Here is a 14,002-nt window from a genome sequence, read left to right on the forward strand (position 1 = left end):
TGGTGAGTAATACGGGTCCAGTTTCATTCTCCTGTATGTGGTTATCCAGTTTTCCCAGCATCATTTATTGAAGAGGGCCTTCTTTTCCCATCCGATGCTCTTGTCTGCTTTGTCAGATATCAGTTGGCTGTTGACTGTGAATACGTGGCTTTATTTCTGGGTTCTCTACTCTGTTCCATTTGTCTGTTTGTTTTTATACCAATATCATGGTATTTGGTTACTGTAGCCTTGTAGTATGTTTTGAAGTCAGGTGATGCTCAGGATTGTTTTCACTATTCTGGTCCTTCTTGGTTCTATACAAATTTAAATATTGTTTTTCTATTTTTGTGAAAAATGGCATCAATATTTTAATAGAGATTGTATTAAATGTGTAGATTTCTTTCTTTTAGACATATTTTAGTTATATTAATTCTTCCAATCCATGAGGATGAAATGGATTCCCATTTGCTTGTATCATCTTCAGTTTCTTTCATCAATGCTGCAGTTTTTCTTGTAAGGATCTTTTATTTCCTTGGTTAAATTTATTTCTAGCTTTAAAAAAATTTTTATTTTTGTGGCTATTGTAAATAGGATTGTTGCCTTGATTTTTTTTTTCCAGCCATTACACTGTTGGCATATAGAAATACCATTGATTTTTGTATGTTGATTTGTATCTTGCAACTTTGCTGAATTTATCAGTTCTAAGAGTTTTTGGTGATTTTGTTTTTTCTAAATATAAGATAACATTGTTTATAAAGAGGGATGTTTTGACTTTCTCTTTTTTAATGTGGGTGCTTTTTATTTCATTCTCTTGGCTGATTGCTCTGCCTAAGACTTCCAGTACTATGTTGAATAGGAGTCGTGAAAGTGGGCATTCCTCTCTTGTTTCAGGTAATAGAGGAAATGCTTTCGACTTTTCTTCATTCAGTATGATGCTGGCTGTGATTTGTCATACATGATCTTTATTATTTTGAGATATGCTCCTTCTATGCTTCATTTGTTGAAAATTTTTATTATGAAGGGGTGTAGAATTTTACGAAATGCTTTCTTGGTATCTACGGAGATGATGATGTGGTTTTTGTCCTGCATTCTGTTGATTTAATGTTCCATATTTATGATTTGCACATATTAAACCATCCTTGCATCCTTGGTATTAATCACAATTTATCATTGTGTATTATCTCTTTGATACACTGCTGGATTTGGTGTGCTAGTATTTTTGGACATTTTTGCATCTGTTTATCAGGGATATGGGTCTTCAAATTTCTTTTTATGTTGTTGCATCTTCCTCTGGTTTTTGTTATCAGGGTAATGCTTTCTTCATAGAATGAATTAGGGAGAATTCCCTCCTCTGATTGTTTGAAATAGTTTGAGGAAGATTTGCATTATACATATATATATCTGTGGTAGAATTTCCTAGTGATTCCATCCAGTCCGGGGCTTTTCTTTGCAGGGAATTTTTTTTATTACTAATTCATTCTCACTACTTGTTATTGGGCTGCTCATATTTTCTATTTCTTCTGATTCAATTTTGGTTGCACATTTCCAGAAATTTATCGATTTCCTCTAGGTTTTCTGTTTTGTTCACGTATAATTGTTCATCATAGTCTCTGATGATCACTAATGATGTCTCTTTGTTCATTTCTTATTTTGCTTATTTAGGTCTTCTCTCTTCTTGATTAGCCTACCTGGTAGTTTATCAATTATATCCATCTTTTCAAAAAACAACTTTTCGTTTTATTAAATCTTTTTTATTTATTTTTTTAGTTTCTATTTTGTTTAGTTCTTATTGCATCTTTATTATATACTTTATGTTAATTTTGGATATGGTTTATTCTAGCTTTTCTAGTTCTTGAGATGCATGATTAGACAGCCTATTTGATTTATTTTTCCTGTTTCTTTGATGTAGGCGTTTATTGTTATAAAATTCCCTCTTAGCACTGCATTTGCTGCATCCCACAGGTTTTGGTAAATTTTGTTACCATTTTTATTTGTTTCAAGACATTTTTTTGTTTTCCATCTTAATTTCTTCATTGTTCCAATGGTTTTTCAGGACTACGTTGTTTGGACAGTTTCCAAAGTTTCTTCTGTTTTTTGATTTCTAGTTTTTTCCATCGTTGTCTGAGATGATTCTTGATATAATTTTGCTTTTCACAATTTTGTTGAGACTTGTTTTGTAACCTAACATGCAGACTACCCTGGAGAATGTTCCATGTGCCAATAGAAAGAATGTATATTCTGTAGTTATTGGATAGAATGTTCAGTAAATATCTGTTATGTTCATTTGGTCTTAAGGTCCAGTTTAAATCCTATGTTATCTTGTTGGTTTTCTGTCTAGATGATATGTCTAATGCTGAAAGTGGGGGTGTTGTGGTCCCCCAGTATTATTGTATTAGAGTCTATCTCGCTCTTTAGATCTAACAATATTTTCTTTATGAATCTGGGTGCACTAGTGTTGGGTGCATGTATATTTAGAATTGCTATAACCTCTTGTTGGATTGATCCCCTTGTTTTCATATAATGACCTTCTTTGTCTTGTTTTACTATTTTTGACTTAAAGCCTATTTAATCTGATATAAGTATAGTTACTCCAGCTTGCTTTTGGTTTCTGTTTCTATGGAGTATTTTTTCCCACCTCTTTACTTTCAGCCTATATTTGTCTGTATAGTGTATTTCATGGGCAAGCCTGAGTATGGAGGCTACACTGCCAGTGGGGGTGTGGTTACCACTCAGCCCCAGACAGGCAGCCCCCTAAATGCAGCACCAGCAGCTGCAGCTGTGGTGGTGTGTAGAGTGGGGTAAAGGGTCATACTCTCTATGTGTCAGCCTGAGCATAGAGGCCACTCTTTGCAGTGGGGGCAGGGTCAATGCCCTCAGCCCCAGACAGTGAGCTCTGAGGCTTGCCTACCTGAGATCCTAATGGCAGCAACTGCTGTAGTAGTGTGCATGAGGGAGGAAGGGATTCTACATTTCAGTTGGAGCCACAGACTGTGCTAGTGATGGGGAGTAGGTCACTTCTCAGAGTCCCAGAGAGGGAGCTTTCACGCTCTGTAAAGCACACACTTTGGATTTCTTTGTCCCGGAGGCTGCCTCCTTGGTATGCTGCACCATCTTTTCCATGGAAATAGTACTCCATGAAAATTAGGGTATTGGGGACATTGCAGTACCTTTGAGTCCAGCTTATGCTGTGCCCTGGGCGGGCACTGTGGTATGTCAGTGGGGTAGCCTGGAATGTAGAGATATGGGGGCTGCGATTTCCAGGATAGAATGCAGTTCAGTGATGGCTGTGTTCTCATGATGGCGCTGTGCTGCAGCTGCTTTGGTCTCCAGGGTGTATTTGTCTTAGCATGAGCTCCTGATTGGGTGCAATGCCCTTGCAGGGAATCCACATCACTGCACATGCTGGTGTCAGGATTCATGTGGGTAGCAGAGTCTTTCCATGGTGAGGATGTGGACTGCTTAGGGTCTCTCACTTGCTCTCCAGGCTCTCAGCCAATCTTGGCTGAACTGGCCACTCATTTCCTTCCCTTTCTGTGTCTCAGGTGTTTTGTGTGACTTCTCTGGTGAACTCCAGTGCTCTCTCCTAAATGTTCTATTCAGAGTGTAATTATCTATTCATAATTTTGGTTCTTCTTTCTGGAGAGGGCAAGTGTTGGATGTCTCTAGTCAGCCATGTTGAACCTCTCCTTTTCTGTATTATTTCTTAAAACTGAATATGAACCTATAATTATTTCATAATAAAAGTTTAATGAAAAATGAAACATTGATGCCCCCATACTAGACCACAGATCTTTGAACTATAATCACATTCCACTTTCTATTCGCAAAGAATAAAGACATTTTCTTCTCTTGAAGCCTTAACAATTATCTTTCATTTATATTGATTCTGAATAGTTTTTCTTTGTCAATCCCTGGACCAATTATTGGTTCTGGGAGAATGGAATATTCTGATTAGGTTAAGCCAGTCAGGGCCTACTACTCAAGAGGAAGTGGAGCCCATTACTTATAAATCATAATGGTAAGAAAGAAGGAGAGATGGGTTCCAGGAGAACTAATTTTTAAAGTAAACAGACAAACAGTAAGTTCCCACTGCTATCCTAATCTATTTAAATAATGCCCTGTATTTGAACCTTTAGATGATTTCTAATATTGCTTTATTTTAAATAATGTCATTATAAACACAATTATGTACACTTTTCTGATAGTAAGGATTATATATTTTGGAAAGTATCCTATAATTGATAATACTATGCCAAATAGTCCACATTTCATGAATTTTCATTGATTGATTGATTTATTGATTCATCAAATGTAATTGTACTACAGACATCAAAGCGAGCAAAATTTCAAGAATAACAGATAGGTGCCATCTGCCCATATGTGATGAAGGTTGCAGTCACAGGATAATTATAGATTTCTAAGCCAACAGACTAGAAGATAACTAGTTGTGATGATGGAGGAAGTGATTGGTATTTAAAACTGTGTTTTATATCTGAATTCTTAAAAATTAATCAGGCTACAGGAAGCATGTTCTACAGCAAGAACAAACGGGCTCACGTAAAGATGTAAGGAAGAACCTGGGAAAACAGAAGGTGGAGCTGCCTGGAACTTAGATTTGAGGACCGTGGAATAGGAGATGGAGTTAAGGGAAAATTAACTTAATGAGTAATTGAACGGTAACAGAAAAGTAACTAAAGGATTTCGAAAACATTTTAAGCAGTTTGACCTTAAGTGAGAGCAAGGGGATATTGGTACAGTGGTTTTAAGCAAAGAAGTGACATGCTCAAAATTACTTTGTGGCTTAATGAATGTAGCAAGTGGAATAAGAATGGAGACTAAAGGACAAACATAAGGTAATTGTGGGAATTCAGATAACTAAGATGTTTCACTAAGTTAAAGTGATCTGTGTGGACAGTAGAGGAGAATGGAGATTGGAATAATACTTCATAAAGCAGAATGAATTACACTTAGCCACTGGAAGAGAAAGCCTAGGGAAAAAAAAAAAGTAATTCTTAAAATTTTAGATGTTTTCCAAAAGAATGTTGTCTTATCATTACCAACATGTGGGACTTTTGTTTTAAAAAGCATTTTAAATGACATTTCATTATTGACTTAATTTGCATTTTCTTGTTCTGGCATTGAGATAGAACATTTCCAATATGTCTGTCAGTTGTTTTTTACTCCTTCATAATGTGAAATCTATTGTAACTTTCTCAGGGAATGTCTGAGATAGGAGGGATTATATAATCTTTCATTTTTAAGGTATCTAGTTTCTATTAAATGATCTATGAGTATTTACTCAATACTACAATTTCCCATCTAAATTTATATTTACTTTTGATCTAATTTCCCTTAGAAATCAAGTTCATCTTTTATTTCAGATATTTTCTAACATATCTAACTGGAGAAAGATTTCCAAGGCTTAATTTGTATTTACTTCATTCATACATTAAATCACCAAGTATTTATTGAGTACCCATTGTGTCCCTGAAACTGTTCTAGGCCTTTACACTATTTACTATCAATTAAGGAATCTCTACACACAGTAACAACACCTTACCATTTGTCTATCATGCAACTTTAGCAATCTCTTCATCTTGACATGTAGTGTGTTTAATTAAAATAATCACTTTATTCTTCCAACTACTTCTTCAGGTAAATTGAGAGTTAGTAGTAAAATAGTTTTTACTAGTTTAATAACTGTAATTCTAAAACTATGCATGCTTATTTCAATATTTTAAATTGTTTTTAATGCTGATCATCAAAAATTTTTCCAACACAATGACTATTATCAGTCATATCAAATTTTTGTTTATCTCTCTATGAAATAGAAAATAACTTTCAGTGAGACTTGTGTACCTGAGAATTATTTTGCCCTTATAAATATTTGACAAACTACTTGGTAGAATTTTTTATTTAAAATTTCTAAATTCAAATTGCTGTGGATGTTGCTCTAATTTGCTATTACTTTAGGTTCTTTGGTTGCAAAAATAAAAACAATTTAAAAAGATTAAGATTCTGCTAACGTACACATTATTCAAACAAACAAAAAGGACTTACATAAAGGATAGGAAGTGGCTAAAGGTAAACATTCAAGTTTAGGAAAAGAGATAAAGGCAATGCCTGGCTGATATCAGCAGGAGTTCAGAAACATTTTACCAGGCTGCAGCCTCATAATAATGTAATTTAATGATATTTTACTTCTCCATTATACATTAATATTCACAGAGGAAAACACTTGAGTATCAGGGACTTGAGATATTTTGATCAAGCCAGTCTGTATCACATACTGTCTCTCCTTGTTGCCATAGAGATTGGAATCTGCTCCCAGACGAAGGGGTAATAGGTAAGCAAAGAGAATTGAAATCACTGTGCATGCTCTACCTGACCAAAGTCATAGGTAAGTACTAACTTCCCACTCAGTTTTCAATTCCTAAAATGCTCCTGTTTCACATACTGTGTTTACCTCACATACCATTGAAAATTATCTTATTACATTTAATTAGGAAAACCAAAAGTGATTTTTGGATACCTCTCCAAAGATGACTGACACCAGTATGCTCTGTGCCGTGGTTTGAATGTGTTCCCCACAGTTTGTGTTTAGGAAACAATCTCTAAAGATATATGTTGATAGTATTTGGAGGTGGGTATATGATGTCTTTCCATGTGATGCCTTCCTCCTTGTTATGAAGCAAAGAAGGCCCTCACTATATGTGGCCGCTTGTTGTTGAACTTTTCAGCCTCTAGAACTGTGAGAAATATATATTTTTTAAAATAAATTAGCCATGTTTGATACTCTCTTAAAGCATCACAAAGTTAACTAAGACAGAAAACTTGTACAAAGACTGGGGTTGTTACTGCAAACCACAAAGTATCTGAGACAGGTCTCAATCAATTTAGAATTTTATTTTTCTAAGGTTAAGGACATGCTGCAGAGGGAGGTCTGTGCCTTTCTCCAAATATGATTTTACAGGCTTCCATATTTAAAGGGGAAGAGTGGGCTGGATGGGAAAGAGGAAAGGTATGGTAATCCATATGTTGCAAAAGAAAAGGAATAGGTAAGTGTTCCTCTAGGGTCAGAAAATTGGCACTTTACATAAGATAGGGTGAACATAGAGTAGGTACTCGTGGAGATACTTAACCTTTTATCTGTAGCTATCTGCTTAGGAACAAAAGGAAAGGTAGTTTCTAGCATGACTCAGCTTTCAGCTTAATTGTTTCCTTTTGGCATGGTGAATTATGATCCCAAGTTTTTATTTTCTTTTCACATTGTTATACCAATTACCCAAAGATGTGAGAGTGGCTTTAGAACTGGGTAATGGGCAGAGACTTGGAAGAATTTCAAGGAACAGACCAAAAAAAAAAAAAAAAAAAACAGTATCACTGTATTTCCCTGAGCACAGCATTAAGGTCTATTCTGGTGAGGGCTCAGAAGAAGAGCTGTGTAGGCAAAGTCTGGATGCCTTAAAGACTACTTAAGTGTTTGTGACCAGTATGTTGGTAAAAATAGAGACATTATAGGGAATTCTAATGAGGTTTCAAATGGAATTGAAGAGCAAGGCATTGGATACTTAAGTGAAGACCAGCCTCGTTACACAGTTGCAAGGAACTTGGCTGCATTGTGTCCATTCCCTAGGGCTTTATATAAGGAAGAACTTAAAAATGATGAACCAGGATATCTGACAGAAGAAATATCTAAGCAACAAGCATTCAGGCTGCTGCTTGGCTACTTTTAGAGATGCAAGAGCAAGGAGATACTTTAAAGGCTGACTTTAAAGGGAAGCAGGTTTCGAAGACAATCCTAAGTGGGTGACCACCCAAAATTTTGTTACAGAGATTCATAGGGATAGAATGCAGCCAGGCAGTGTGTATTAAGACAATGGGAGAATGACCCAAAGCCATATTTAAGGCTGCCCCTCCCATGTCAGGCTCACAGCTTTAGAATGGCAGGACGACTTCCAGTGGCCCTGGGAAACTTCCACAGGCCCACAGTCCACCTCAACTTTCTGCTCCTTGCATTTTGGCACAGCACGGTTTGGCTACTTCAGCTGCGACTCACATGCGCCCAGGTGCAATGTTAACCTTCTCTCTGGAAGTACAAGAGGTAAGTGTTGTCCAGTTTAGGCACCAGATAAACTGGGGCTGAATTGTGCTCAGCTCCTTTTTAGCTATGACTGGAAGCAAGTTACTTATCATTCCTGTAACTCTTTCTCCTCAGTTGTAGAAATGAAAAATATAACAGTAACTCTTTCATAGAGTTTATGTTGAGAATTAACTCAGCAAATTAACAGATGTCACCACCATAAATATTAGTTGGTGTTGTTATTATTATTATTATTCTAGCTTAAGACTCTATCAACAATACAGTGGAAGCATATGGCATCCTATGAGATGTCATATAAATTTGAGAAATCATATAAATTTACATGAGAAATTTGAAAAATCATATAAATTTATATGAGAAATCATATAAATTTGCTGAAAACTTTATATAGCACAGAACTAGAAGGGAGATATATCCCAGAGGCAAAGATACATCACAAAGGCAGTTCCTGCCAGCAAGCTTCTCTTTTACCCTGTGTTCAATTGAAATGTAATTGCTACATCAGTAAAAGCATACCTATTGCCAAGGCACATATTTGCATGCACATCTGGATAGCAGACACAGTCATACTTATTAAGTGATAAATTTACAGTAATTGATTATTACTTCTTTTCTAATAACCAAAGTAGTTAAATGAATAGGTATATACTATGGATCACAGGGCTAGGATTTTTCAAGTTTTTGACGTTTACACCAATTTTCATCTTCCTTAGGGATGGAAAATAGCAACAATGTGTTGTTTTTGTTATTCAGTAGATGAATGTGTCTATCCTATCATAATTTGAGCAGGCTCCAAATGTCAAGTAATCAAAGTGAGAATGCTGCTATATAACAAACACCCATTCTTCTTACATATTCAGGAACTGATGGGAAAAAAAGTAACTTGGATTCAGGAACTCACTGCAATTAATACGAGGCAAATGTGGTTAGAGTTTTAGTGATCACCTGCTTCCCACAACATCCATTCTGTAAATTAGAATTTATGGTGGACTTCATGTAAACTGTAATTGCTCAGGAAGTAGTATTAGCTTGAAGCTTATATCCAATTGCCCTGTAAATATTTTCTTTTCCAATTACATGGAGTAAAAGCCCCCAGTATTTTGGAGAAGTTCAGAAGAAATGCTAAAGGAGAATATGCATGTGTGTTGTTCTAAAATTTTTATTTTCAATTCCTATTTTTTTTAAATTTGTCTTTCTCAAAGCTTTATGACTTCCATTTACTTGGCAAATTTTCATTGACTAATTGTTAGTGTCTAAAGATTTGGTTATAGTGACTATTATGAATAGTCAAATTAGGCCTTTGTAATATTTGAGCAAAAATCTGAAGGAAATAGTTGAGTAAGCTTCACAGATAACTACAGACAGAACCATTGAATAGAGGAGACCCCTTATTTAAGTGTGTTCTAAGAATCAGTAATAAGACCAAGGTGGCCTTAGCAGATTAAAAAACAAAACAAAACAAAACAAATAAAACAGGATAACAAGAGATAAGGTCAGAGATATAATAAAGGTACATATTGCATAGGACCTGTAAACCTTTATACAGTCTTTTACTTTTATGCTAAGTGATAGACGAAACTAAATAGGATTCAGAAAATAGGTTTAATATGATCAAACATATTTTAATTGGATAAAACTAGCTATTGCATATAGAATAAATTATGGAGTGAAAGAAGAGGAATTAGTTAAAAGGATTTTGCCTGCAATTCATTCTTGAAGTAGGTAAGACCTATTTGGTTTTAAGCAACAGAATTAAACTTAATCAAATACAAATTTGGAGTAACTTAAATTAGTTTAAAATATAATACATTCAACCAATATGTAAATAATTGTATAAGGTTTATGAGCAATGTACTGGAGTAGCTCAAAAAAAGATTTAAAGACATTATCTAAACAAACATTGAAAAAGACAGATACCAGTATGGTTTTGGAGACCTCTGCAACAGGGTTTTTTAAATCTTAGCTTTCTGGTGTACTGTGAAATAAAGAACATTTCAATCCTGAGTCTCCATTCATAAATCAAATTGTAGAAAGTGAAAAGCAATGGTTCAGCTTGGGTCAGGAATGCTCCAAAAGTCTATTACTGTGTATGAAAATGTGAATAACATTCATTTGCCCAGCCTCAATTACACGTCACCACTTTGGCAAGGCAAATGGGGTTTGATTCCTAAGGAAGAGACAGAAATCATGTCAGGCAGACAAGACAAAGTATAGCATTAATATAACATACAGTGGTGTACTGCATAACATTTCTGTGAACTTTGAACACATATAAGATGGTGGTCCCATAAGATTATAATGACACTGAAAAATTCCTATTGCCTAGCTGTTGTAATGTATTAACCTTTTCTTTTGTAATGTATAAACTTAGATATAAAAATATTTACTACTGTGTTACAATTGCCTACAGCATTCAGTACAGTAACATGCTGTATAGGTTTGTAGCCTGGAAGCAATAGGCTATACCATCTAGGTTTGTATACATATACTCTGTGGTGATCACACAATGATGAAATCACATAACAACACATTTCTTAGAACATATTCCCTTCATTAAGCAACACATGATTATAAGATAATATAAAATAATATATTGTAATATATCTTATAGAGGAGGAAGTTAAGAACAGAACTATGTTTATTTTTAAACTCATGCATACAAAATTTTATATGTAATTATCATATTTATATAGGAATCTTTTAAATTAATTTTCTTATTTAAAAGAAGTAGCTAAAAATATTGACCAAAAAACTTTCACAATAATTTTTTATTTGTTAATTTATAGTGTTTACTCTGTTTTAGTTTTGGGAACACCATTATTTTTTCACTTGATGTGTATTAAACACCTTCCTTATATTTTAATATTGTTTTTAATCACTTCATTTTTTATAGTGTTGATATTTCTTAAGTTTTATGTTCCTACATACTGATGTAATATTGAAAAAGGCTGCATCTCTTTACTAGCTCTGAAAACTATAGATTCAACTATTGACTGATATTTTTTCATCATCACTATATTCTATGACAGGGAAATAGGTAAATATTGTTTTAGGTTATTTTTCTATCGTGTAATAGATATATTTATATACCTATAGGAAATAATGGCAATAATATCAAACTTTAATACATTATCCTCAAATAATAATTTTTGCTTATTCATACTTGTGTAAAAATACATTTATATAGTACTAGAGAATAAATGTGATATCCAGATTGCTCTATGTTCACTAATAATCAGTACTGATGTCAAAAGAATCCAGCAGATATTTATAAATCACTAGCTTGCTTTCTGAAAACCCACCTCTGGTGCCAATAGACTATATTTTTGCCACTAAAAGACTTTCTTCTTCTAGTACTATTACTGTTAGCTTATTAGTATATTCTCTTACATTCTTTTGAAGTTCAGTTTTTAAATTCTGGTCTCAGGAATGATAGAAATTTATTTTTTTTCTATTTATGAGATTTTATGAGAATTATAAAGGTAAATTTATAGAATGGGTTTTAAACACTGACCCATAAATTGTCTTTCTTTTAAAGGAGTTTTCTCTTACACTATGGAAAGAAAAGGAGATTGTAAAATCTGTTCAATATGTTGGTTGAATGGTGTAGTAAATGTCCTACAGACCTATGAGGCAAAACCACTGGCTTATTCCCTAGAAACAGGTAATAGGTCCTTTTACCTTCAAGGCACAAGTAGAGAAACACAAACAAGAAAACTAATGAACATATGTTATAAAGCATAAAGAATTCTAGCAAATCAGTCAGGACTTGAGGAGCCCCAAAAGTAAAGAAACGTATTGAGATAAAGTCAAACTTCTGTGGCAATTTCCTTCTGGATGTTTGTCAACTGAAAGTGGTAAGGAATTGGGTGGTGGAAAAATTAAGCAGGAAATAGAAGTTAAGTGACTGAGAAACTTAAGTGAACCTTCAGCAATCTCACAGGAATGAGACAAAATTAAGTGTTCATGGCTACTATGACCGTTAAAACATGAAAGGCCATGATCAATAAATTTAATTCATCACATAAACAGAACTAAAGACAAAAACATATGATTATCTCAATAGATATAGAAAAGGCCTTTGATAAAATTCAAAATTCCTTCATGTTAAAAACTCTCAATAAACTAGATATTTAAGGAACACACCTAAAAGTAACAAGAGGCATTTATGACAAACCCACAGCCAATATCATACCGAATGGGCAAAAGCGAGAAGTTTTCCCCTTGAAAACTGGCACAAGGGAAGGATAACCTCACTCACCATCCTTATTCAACATAGTATTGGGAGTTCTGGCTAGAGAAATCACGCAAGAGAAAGAAATAAAGGCTATTCAAATAGGAGGAGAGGAGGTCAAATTGTCTTTGCTTGCAGATGGTATGGTCCCTTATCTAGGAAATCCCATTATCTCAGCCCAAAAGTTTCTTAAGCTGATAAGCAACTTCAGCAAAGTCTCAGGATACAAAATCAGTGTGCAAGAATTGCAAGCATTCCTATACACCAACAGACAAGCAGAGAGCCAAATCATGAATGAACTTCTATTCACAATTGATACAAAGAGAATAAAATATCTAGGAATACAGCTAACAGGGGAAGTGAAGGACCTCTTCAAGGAGATCTACAAACCCCTGCTCAAGGAAATCAGAGAGGACAGAAACAGAGAAAAAAAGTATTCCATGCTCAGGGATAGGTAGAATCAATGTTGCAAAAATGGAAAATGGCCATACTGCTCAACGTATAGACTCAATGCTATTCCCAATAAACTACCATTGGCATTCTTCACAGAATTTAAAAAAAAAAAAAAAAAAAAACTATTTTAAATTTCATATGGAACCAAAAAGAGCCTACATAGCCAAGACAATCCTAAGCAAAAAGAACAAAGCTGGAAGTATCACGCTACCCAACTTCAAACTATACTCTAAAGCTACAGTAACCAAAAGAGCATGGTACTGGTACAAAACAGACACATAGACCAAGGGAACAGAATAAATAACTCAGAAATAAGACTGTATATCTACAACCATCTGATTTTCAAAGAACCTGTCAAAGACAAGCAATGGGGAAAGGATTCTATATTTAATAAATGGTGCCAGGATAACCAGCGAGCCGTATGCAGAAAACTGAAACTGGACCCCTTCCTTACACTTTATACAAAAATTAACAACGATTTAAATATAAAACCCAAAACTAGAAAAACCCTGGAAGATAATCTAGGGAATACCATTCAGGACATAGGTATAGGCAAAGATTTCAGGATGAAAACATCAAAAGCAATTGTGACAAAAGCAAAAATTGATAACAGGCTTCTAATTAAACCAAAGAGCTTCTGCACAGCAAAAGAAACTATCACCCACATGAACAGACAACCTACAGAATGGAGAAAATTTTGCAATCTCTTCATCTGACAAAGGTCTAATATCCAGTATCTACAAGGAACTTAAACAAATTTACAAGGAAAAAAAACAAAGAACCTCATCAAAAAGTTGGACATGAACAGACAGTTTTCAAAAGAAGACGTTTATGTGGCCAACAAACATGACAAAAAACTCAACATCACTGATATTAGAGAAATACACATCAAAACCACAATGAGATACCATTTCATGCCAGTCAGAATGGAAATTATTAAAAGGTCAGGGAACAACAGATGCTGGAGAGGAGACTGTGGAGAAATAGGAACACTTTTACATTGTTGGTGGGAATGTAGATTAGTTCAACCAATGTGGAAAACAGTGTGGCAATTTCTCAAAGACCTAGAACCGGAAATACCATTTGACCCAGCAATCTCATTACTGGGTATATTTTCAAAGGAATTTAAATCATTCTATAATAAAGATACATGCACACGTATGTTAGACACAGCACTATTCACCATACCAAAGACATGGAATCAACCCAAATGCCATCAATGATAGACTGGA

The sequence above is a fragment of the Papio anubis genome, chromosome 3, assembly GCF_008728515.1.
Source record: "Papio anubis isolate 15944 chromosome 3, Panubis1.0, whole genome shotgun sequence".
Lineage (NCBI taxonomy): Eukaryota > Metazoa > Chordata > Mammalia > Primates > Cercopithecidae > Papio > Papio anubis.